This window comes from Camellia sinensis, chromosome 2 (genome assembly GCF_055761805.1).
Source record: "Camellia sinensis isolate YWXY chromosome 2, ASM5576180v1, whole genome shotgun sequence".
Taxonomy (NCBI): domain Eukaryota; kingdom Viridiplantae; phylum Streptophyta; class Magnoliopsida; order Ericales; family Theaceae; genus Camellia; species Camellia sinensis.
The window spans coordinates 96169685-96176728 of NC_138962.1; positions in this window are offsets into that span (position 1 = coordinate 96169685).

The following is a 7044-nucleotide window of genomic DNA, read 5'->3' on the forward strand; positions in this document are numbered from 1 at the left end:
TAAAATAATATTTAACATATATATTTTAAAAAGATAATATTATTTTATTTAAATAATATTTAACAAATATACATATTTTAAAAAGATAATAATTTGTGTCAAATAATATGTATATTAACTAATATATTTTAGACATCATCAAAATTAAATAATATGATTAACAATCTCCCCCTTTTTGATGATGGCAATATTTGTATGGATTTGACACAAAATAAATTTGACAAAATATTTGACAACCCTGCGACATATAATTTTCAAAATCATATTTTTTCTCCCCCTTTGACATCATCAAAATAAAGATGAAGATAAGAAACAAACACAGTGGATACAATAATCTGGGGGGCCAAAAATAAAATAAGGGGCCGACTGTCTTGTCGGAATCATTGTGGGGATTTTGTAGCATCTCGAGCGCAGGAAGTATGGACAAACAAAAGATTTGAGCAGAGATAGCAGATATGCATCGAGGAATGGAGCAATGGAGTGTATAAAAAGTGACACAGATCAGAGGCAAAGATACAAAATCATCAAGTGTTTTGAGAGAAAAATTTGTTTTAGCTTATTTTGTAATCATGTCATTCCTTACCTTGTCTATCAATGAGTCGGACCTGCATGAGGTGCCTGTAATGCAGGCAAATGAGAGAGTACCAGTGACGCAGGCACATGCTATGCCTGTAAATGAGGGTTCTAGTGGTATTGGCAATCGAAATGATTTCGATGCTATTAATCACACTATGGCTCTTAGTACACAGGCCATGACTGCAGTTTCCAATATGGCGCGACGATTACAAGCAAGAGTACAAGAAAATCAGCAATGGAGAGATGAGGTGTGCTTGTTAAAACAACAAGTAGTGAATATGTGTAAGGAGAAGAAAGAGCTAAAAAGAAAAAATGCACAGTTGGAGAATGCAGTGCAGTATTATGCAACGGTGATAATGCCAAGACTCACAAAAATCGAAAATAGAGAGAGGCATGTAACAGAGGCTCATGAAAAATTGTTGAGAGAAGTGAAAAAGAAAAAATCTGTGAAACCTTCTGAAAAATTACCTGTAATCGAGTAATATTTTTTTTTCTGAAATAAAATTGTGAGCATTTCTTCCTTTATTTATTTATTATTATTATTATTTTTTATTTTTTTTTTTAAATTTTGACTTTGCACAAAAAAAATTGTTTGTTGGTGCAGATAAGGAGTATGGCAAATAAGAAAAAAAAATGTATATATATACTCCCCCTAAAATTATGCACAGAATATACACATGCCCCTTTTTTTTTTTTTATATATATATTTTTATAATGATTGTTAATCTCAAAATATGAGTCTCCCCCTGAGTTAATGCACTAGAAATTTCATAAAATTGAAGAAATAAATTACCAATCTATGACACCAAAGGCCCTTAAGATCTGGCCATAAACAACTACACCAAGTGCACTAGCAAAAAAGGAGAAAATAAAAATAAAAACAAATACTTCAATCAAGGTAGAAGCAACCAATATTAAATCCAAGAAAATTTGGAGCACATATAACAAGTAAAAAAATACAACACAGTACAACAAAAATTTTAACATGTTGATCGGTGATAACCTGGATGAACGGAAGAAATTGAGACGATTGGGTAGATCGGTGACGAATTTTTGTAGATCGGCAATGGATCTTGATGGATCAGTCACGGATCTTGATGGATCGGTGATGGAACTTGATGAATCGGTGAAGATGGTGATGCAGATTTCGGGTGGAGAAGTGATGGAGTTTGGAAGATTAGTGAGGGATTTGGATGGATGGTGATAGTGATGAAAGTGATCGATGATTTTGTGGATGGTGGAGTTGGTTGTAGGCTATGGTGAGGGTGGAGATGGAGTCGGCTAAGGGTAGAGGAAGAAGGGGAGAGCGAGACAACAAGAGAAGGAGAAAAAGAGAGAGTAAGGGACAGAGTGGGTGAGAGATAGAGACGGAATGGAAGAGAGAGAGAGAAAAATTATATATATAAATATATGTATATTATTATTATGGTTATTATTTTTTATAATAATAATTATTATTACAATATTTATTTTATTTAATTATTAAAAAATTATTTTTAATATAAACATTATATTGGAGTATTCATCATACCAAGTTCTGTTCTAATATAACAAAATTGTTCTTCATTTAGAGGCTTGGTAAATATGTCAGCTAATTGACAATTTGTAGGCACAAATTCGAGTTCAATGTCACCTTTGAGTACATGATCTCTCAGAAAATGATGCCTTATTTCAATGTGTTTAGTGCGTGAGTGCTGAATAGGATTTTTTGAAAGGTTAATGGCACTTGTGTTGTCACATTTTATAGGAATATGATCATAGTGAAGTCCAAAATCTTGAAGTTGTTGTTTCATCCAAAGCAATTGTGCACAACACCCAGCGGCGGCAATGTATTCTGCTTCAGCAGTTGACAAAGCCACTGAGTTTTGTTTTTTGCAAAACCAAGAGGTGAGTGAGTGTCCAAGAAAATGACAAGTGCCACTAGTGCTTTTTCGGTCAAGTCTACATCCCGCAAAGTCGGCATCTGAGTAACCAAAAAGTTCAAAGGTGGTTCCCTTAGGATACCATAATCCCAAATTTTGAGTGCCAACAAGATATCTGAAAATGCGTTTGACTGCGATGATGTGTGACTCTTTCGGTGCGGATTGAAAACGTGCACACATACAAACACTAAACATTATGTCGGGCCTACTTGCAGTAAGATAAAGTAAAGAACCAATCATACCTCGATATTTCTTCTCATCTACGGGTTTACCTTGCTCATCTTTGTCGATTTTTATCGATGTGCTCATTGGAGTTGCTGCAGGCTTTGATGATTCCATTTCAAACCTTTTGAGTAGATCTTTGATATATTTCGTTTGATTTAAATGGATTCCATCATTAGTTTGTTTAATTTGTAGACCAAGGAAGTAATTTAATTCCCCCATCATACTCATTTCAAACTCACCCTGCATGTCTTTAGCAAACTCTTTGCACAAATTTTCATTAGTAGCACCAAAAATGATATCATCAACATAAATTTGAACGATTAGCATATCTTCCTTTTTAATTTTTATAAAAAGTGTTGTATCAATTTTTCCTCTACAAAAACCTTTGTCAAGTAGAAAATTACTCAATCTTTCATACCATGCTCTAGGAGCTTGTTTCAAGCCATATAAGGCTTTTGAAAGTTTGAAAACATGATCCGGGTATTTATGATTTTCAAAACCGGGAGGTTGTTCAACATAGACTTCCTCCGAAATGTACCCATTTAAAAAAGCACTTTTAACATCCATTTGATATAATTTAAAATCTTTAAAACACGCAAAAGCAAGTAACATTCTAATAGCTTCAAGTCTAGCAACTGGTGCAAAAGTTTCATCAAAATCAATTCCCTCTTCTTGATTATAGCCTTGAGCTACTAATCTAGCTTTATTTCTAGTAACAACTCCAGATTCGTCCATTTTATTTCGAAAAACCCATTTTGTACCAATAACGGGATGATCCTTAGGTCGAGGGGTCAAAAACCAAACTTCATTTCTTTCAAATTGATTTAATTCTTCTTGCATTGCTAAAATCCAGTTTTCATCATTTTCAGCTTCTAAAAATGATTTTGGTTCAATTTGTGAAACAAATGCCAAGTTACCACAAATATTTCTAACAGAGGAACGAGTTTTTATACCTTCCGCCGCATCACCTATGATGAGGTCTTTGGGGTGGCCATGAGCATACTTCCATTCTTTTGGTAGATTTGAGTCATTTTCTGGAAGAGCATATATTTCTTGAAGATTCTCCATTGTCATTTCTTCGTCATGTTTGCGTAATGGATTTTCTTCATTTTCCTTTTTATAAATACTCTCCATGCTTGGTTGATTTTCTACAATATCATTACTTAAAAGATTCTTGGAAATAATATCGTTAGATTCATCAAAAACAACATGCACAGATTCTTCAACAAGTAGAGTTCTTTTATTAAATACTCTATAAGCTTTACTAGACATAGAATAACCAAGAAATATAGCTTCATCCGATTTAGCATCAAATTTTCCTAAATTATCTTTATTGTTATTTAATACAAAGCATTTACAACCAAAAGCACGCAAGTGACTAATATTAGGTTTTCTACCTTTCCAAAGTTCGTAAGGAGTTTTCTTAAGAATAGGTCTAATCATGGCACGGTTTATAACATAGCATGCAGTGTTTACAGCTTCCGCCCAAAAATATTTAGGCAAATTATTTTCACAAAGCATAGTGCGAGCCATTTCTTCAAGAGTTCTATTTTTTCTTTCAACCACATCGTTTTGTTGAGGAGTCCTAGGGGCTGAGAAATTATGATCTATTCCTAAGTCATCACAAAACTTAATAAAATCGTCATTTTCAAATTCTCTACCATGGTCACTTCTAATACTACAAATATTAAGATTTTTCTCATTTTGAATTCTTTTACAAAGTTTTGAGAAATTATAAAAAGCTTCATTTTTGTGTGCTAAAAATAATACCCATGTATATCTAGTGTAATCATCAACACAAACAAGGGCATAAGATTTTCCTCCTAAACTTAATGTTCTAGATGGTCCGAATAGATCAATATGCAAGAGTTGAAGCGGTCTAGTAGTTGAAACGATATTTTTGGATTTAAAAGAAATTCTAGTTTGTTTTCCAAATTGACATGCATCACAAAGTTTATCTTTTTCAAAAACAATTTTTGGTAAACCTATGACTAACTCATTTTTTGAAAGCTTGGAAATTAAATCAAAATGAGCATGTCCTAATCTTCTATGCCAAAGCCAACCATTATCATTTATAGCAGATAAACATTTAATGTTAAAATGAGAAGATAAATCATGTAAATCAAACACATATACATTCTCATGTCTATAACCTACAAATAAAGTTTTGTTTTCTAAGGTATTTTCAATAGTGCAATGAGTTTTCTCAAAAATAACTCTATAACCTTTATCACATAATTGACTAATACTAAGCAAGTTATGTTTTAAACCTTCAACAAATAAAACATTTTCAATAATAGGAGAGGGATTTTTACCAATACTTCCTACACCAATGATTTTACCCTTGCTATTGTCGCCAAAAGTCACATATCCGCCATCCTTTGGTTGGAGTGTGGCGAACATAGCTTTATTTCCAGTCATGTGCCTCGAACATGCACTGTCGAGATACCATCTATCGTTACTGGATTTTGTCTTGAAACATACCTACAAAAATTTGATTTATCTATTGGTACCCATTTTTTCTTGGGTCCATAAAAGTTAGAATTTGATATCCTTGAGATATCCTTAGGAACCCACATCTTTTTTATTTTAGCAAAAGGATTTCTTTTAATAGGACATGAAGGTGAAATATGACCTTTTGTTCCACAAAAATGACATGTGAGATGAGAGTGATTAGAAGATGCATATACAAAACCATTTTTGGCAGTTTTTACTTTTGAAAAAGGTTTATATCCAATTCCGGCTCTACCAAAAGTACGGTTTTGATTTTTAAGAATTTTATCTAAAGTCTCTCTACCTTGAGTGAACTTTGAAAGAGTAGTTTTCAAGTCTTCAATATTTTCTTTTAAAATAATTTGCTCATTTTTTAAAGACTCGTTTTCTTTTTGCAATACAACTAAATGTTTTTCAGAAATTGAAGACTCTTTTTGAGTTAAAATCTCATTTTCCTTTTTTATTTTCATGGCTTCATCTTCTAAAACATTTATCTTGGAAGTCAATGATTCATTTTCTTTTGATAAACTTGAAATTACTTTCTTTTGACAATTATTTTTCAAACTAAGTTTCTTAAATTCTGCATGTAATTCATCAAAAGCTAATTGTAATTCATCAAATGTAAAGGATTCGTCATTTACCTCATTTTCATTTCCAAGTGCCATTAAACATAGGTTAGCAACCTCGTTTTTGCAAACTTCGGTTTCTGTGTCGCTTTCATCACTATCTTCTCCCCATGCTGCAATCATAGCTTTCTTTTTGTCCTTCTTGAATTTTTTCTTAAGTTCTGGACATTCTGATTTGTAGTGTCCAGGTTTGTTGCATTCATAGCAGGTTACTTCAGATTTTTTGTGATTTTCTCCTCTTTGAAAATCCCTGTTGTTGAAGTCTTTTCTGAAAAAATTTCGTACACCTTGTTTCTTTCTCACAAACCTTTGGAACTTTCTAGTGATGAATGCCATTTCCTCATCCTCATCTGAATCATCTTCCTTATCCTCTTGATGTTTCGAGGTGGATTTGAAAGCTATTCCTTTCTTCTTGTTGTTGTCCTCCTCTTCCTTTCCTTCTTGCATTATGAGCTCATGAGTTAAGAGAGATCCCATTAACTCATCTAGACTTAGCTTTGATAAATCCTTGGCTTCGGTAATGGCAATGACTTTTGTCTCCCAACTTTTTGGCAATGACCTAAGCACTTTTCTTACAATTTCAGCATTAGTATATATTTTGCCAAGAGAAGTTAAACCATTAATAATATCAGTAAAACGAGTAAACATTTGAGGAATAGTTTCATCAGGTTTCATTTTAAAAAGTTCATAATTATGGACTAGCAAACTGACTCTAGATTCTTTAACTTGTTCGGTTCCCTCATGAGTCACTATAAGCTTGTCCCAAATTTCTTTAGCGGTTTTACATGTGGAAATTCTATTGAACTCGTTGGCATCTAAAGCACAGTACAACATGTTTGTAGCTTTGACATTAATTTGGGCCATTCTAGTATCTGATTCATCCCACTCATCTTCAGGTTTTGGTACCCTAAGTCCATCTATAGTTTTGGTAGGAATTTTTGGACCATTACAAATAATTTTCCAACATTCATAATCATTAGATTGAATATGTATGGTCATCCTAGTTTTCCAATAACTAAAATTTGTGCCGCTAAATAGAGGTGGCCTATTAGATGCTTGTCCCTCGGGTAAGGAATAACTAGGGGTTGCCATGATCTACTCTGAGACGGTTAAGTCACAAAAACTAGAGTCTAGGCTCTGATACCAATTGTTATCCCAGTTAGGCAACCCAAGAGGGGGGGTGAATTGGGTTATTAAAAATT